Raw genomic sequence first — 3,385 nt, forward strand, 5'->3', positions numbered from 1 at the left:
GCTGTGTGACCTTAGATAATCATTTAACCTCTCTGTGTCTCGGTTTCCTACTTGTGAAACGGAAAACGGTAATACCTCTCTCACACTGTAATTGTAGGATTAAATGCACTAATAAGTGCAAAGTGCTTAAGACATTGCTGGCAAATAACGAGTTGCAAACATAACCACGTGTGGACTTGCCAGATGCTGGGGAGGCCCTCTGTCCTCACCCCCACCCTGTTATGGAAAGTGTAATGAAGCTCCATTTTCCAGGTGGGGGAACTGAAGAAAGTCCATCTGCCCAGGTCATCCAGTTCTGAATTGGCCTGAGAGTCCCACCGGGACCCGCCTAACAATAATAGTAAAACCGCATTTAATTAGTTTCTTAAACGTTCTAGGCCTTTACAGATAGGCACACATTTACTTCTCACAGCAATTATATGAGGTAAGAGTCGCTAACTCCCATTCTACAGATGCAGAAACTGAGAGAGAGAGAGCGAGCTTAAGTAATTTTCTCAAGACTTTAGAGTTAGCAAATTATCACGGGCGGATTTAAGGCCAAGCCTAAGAACCTGACTGTCCCCACGCGCAAGGAGAGGGCCGCCGGTCCCAGAGGCCTGAGGTTGGGCGAACTGGCCAGAGGTCCCGGAGCATCTTTCAGCCCCTGCCGAGAGCAGGGGTTTGGGGCGGGGGCTCTCGGGTCCCGCGGGCCTGGGGCGGGGGCGTGGCCTGCGGCGCCCGCGGCCTGCGCAGGGCTGGACCGCAGAGAGCTGCCGGGGCAGGGCGCCTCCCGCGTTCTCGTACCGCGGGAATCCCAGCGGCGGCCCCGCCTGCGTGGGCGCCTGGGCTCTCGACCCGCCGCCCTCCCGGGCCCGTCGCCCGCGCGTCCCTTTCGCTTTTAGTCCCAGCCGTGCTGATTGCCTGCGATGACTCAGAATCGGCCGCACTTGGTTAACACAGAGACAAAGATCGGCAGTGGCTGTCCGAGAATACCTATTTACAAACAGGACCCGCGCCCCCAACAGAAAGCACCCCAGGCCGAGAGCCCAAAAGTCTCGGTTCTCCTCCCCCGCTCTGCCTCTCTCTCAGTGGGACTGGTTTCAGGTCTCAGTTTGCCCATCTGTGTAACTGACGTCAACAATGTTTCTGGACAATAGAACAAAAGGTGTGCGTTGTGGAAACAGCCTGAAATTTCTTTGAAGTCTCCTATTTTCAGCTACCATAATTCTAAAAATTATATTCTTCTCCATCGTTATCTGTTTTAAAAAATCTATATAATTTTTAATTTTAAAAAGAGTAAAATTGTCACCCAGGAAAAATAGTCTGTTATTTATCTTGTGGTTCGAATCCTCCTGTTTGAGACACAGGAGGAAGCTCTGGAAGGCCCTTTCAACTCCCTTTGATCTGTTAATCTGATTCGTTGTGGCTATTTTTTTTTTTTCTTCCCACCTTTACAGTCTCACTGGTGACCAGTGAGGTGGGGAAAAGACTAGGTTTTGCATCCAGAATTCGGTTAGAATTTCTTGGTCTGCCTTTTTTTTTTTTTTTTGCCTATGGGACCTCGGTCAAGTCACTTACACTTGCTGAGCCTCAGTCTCCCGTCTATAAAATGGGGAGAATACTCGCAGCGTCGCTGGGAGGATTCGGGATGATGTTTGTCAAGGGCCTGACACGTGCTGGGTGACCCATGGAAGAGGGTGCTAGCGGGGTGGGGACTCTCACGGTCTTAGCCTGGATTTCTTCGCTCTGCTCCTTCTAGGGGCCCCGGAGCACCGCCCCTGCGCTCAGGGCTGGGCGTGGCTGGCTTCCAGTCTCCCCGAGGCCCACCTGCTGTGGTTGCACCGGTTCCCTCCCGCCTCCCCCATCAGCCGGCTCCCGACCGCAACCTGCAGGCGGAAGGCCAGGCTTTATTTACACAAAAGCAGCCGGTGGAAGCTGGACTTGTATGGAAGAAAGAACGCTGGCGGACCGGGAACGTCGCGGGGGGAGGCAGTAAGAAGCGTTCGCCTGATAGGAATCTGTGAATAAATAAATAACGTGAATCAAAGAATGCACTGAAATGCCCTCCAAGATCACAGAAACACGACCCAAAGGCGGCCTTCGGAATCCTCCCACACACCCCATCCTATCTGATAGTTTGGCAAAGAGGTTCAAATATTTCTCGAGTTATTACCAAGCCAGGGCACCTGCCACCCAGACCCCACCGTCCTATGGTCGCCTGTGGGGCGCGACTTCCGGGCTGGGAGTGAGATCTGGGTCTGAAACGAAGAAGGGAAAGGGAACCCCGCTTCCTGGGCACCTACTCATGTGCCAGGCAATGTTCCTATGTGATTTCATTGACTCCTCACACTATGCTTGAGGGAGGGAATCCCCATTTTTCATCTGGCTAAATCTGGCTCAGGTAGGCAGGAGTAGTCAGTTGCCCCAGAACACAAAAGCCGGTAGATGGGACAGTTGGATTCAAATACAGCTCTGTCGCTGGTTCTTTCCATCCCACCGTGCTGCCCGGGAAGGCGCAGGGGTAAAGCGCAAAATGCGCGGTTACAACGTCAGGACAGTGGCGTGACGACCCAGCAGTTGTTTCTGGGCGCCGCCTCTTCCCTCATTTTCCTTCCCCTACCTGCAGGATGTCCAAAGCCTCTTCCAGTTCTACCTATCAGCTGATTCGCTGCTGCCGCGCCCGCTCGCCTGATTTAGCAGCCAGAAGTCGCACGCCCGGTGACCGCTGACCTAGAGCCTCTAGTCTTATTGCCAAAGCCAACGTCGCCCTGGAGGACACACAGGTGCGCCCAGGGCGCGCATTTCTCCGGCCTCCGCCCTAGTCACGGGGCTGCATCCGGTCCGGGAGCAATGGAAACTGGCCCAGCCGCCCCTTTCCCGGCAGGGCCCCTCCCGTGCCCACCCGGCGGAGGCCCAGAACAGGTTTCTTCACTTTGCCTGGCCCAGCTCCTGACGTGGTGGGTCGGGGCTGGCGGCGAGGAAGGGAAGCCGGTTGCTCAATGTGCCTGAGGACTGTTCTCGTTCTCAGGCGACTTGTGGACGAGCCATCAGTCAGGTGAACCCAGATCAAGACACCGGGCACGTACAGTGTCTTGCACACAGAGGTCTACCCAACAAACCCTTAGGGTGCCTCGTGTGACATGCAGGCCCCTTGTTCTGCTCACGGCCGGCCAGCATCAGGTCCCAAGGAGAAGGTGAGCAGAATGGGATGAGTCCCCCAGCCCACTGGGTCCATCCAGCAGTGGGGGGTTGTGGGAGTCCAGTGTCAGCCTTGGCCTGGGGGTGGCACATTGATCTGTCACTGGCCCTCCATCAGTATGCGCCCAATGACCCTAGGGGACTTTCCCAGAAGCCCCAGCTCCTTTGCTTTAGACCTCTTGGTCAAGAGGAAAGCTTGGACAGAAAA

The sequence above is a fragment of the Aethalodelphis obliquidens genome, unplaced genomic scaffold, assembly GCF_003676395.1.
Source record: "Aethalodelphis obliquidens isolate GAN/ISIS:26980383/991018 unplaced genomic scaffold, ASM367639v1 scaffold9, whole genome shotgun sequence".
Lineage (NCBI taxonomy): Eukaryota > Metazoa > Chordata > Mammalia > Artiodactyla > Delphinidae > Aethalodelphis > Aethalodelphis obliquidens.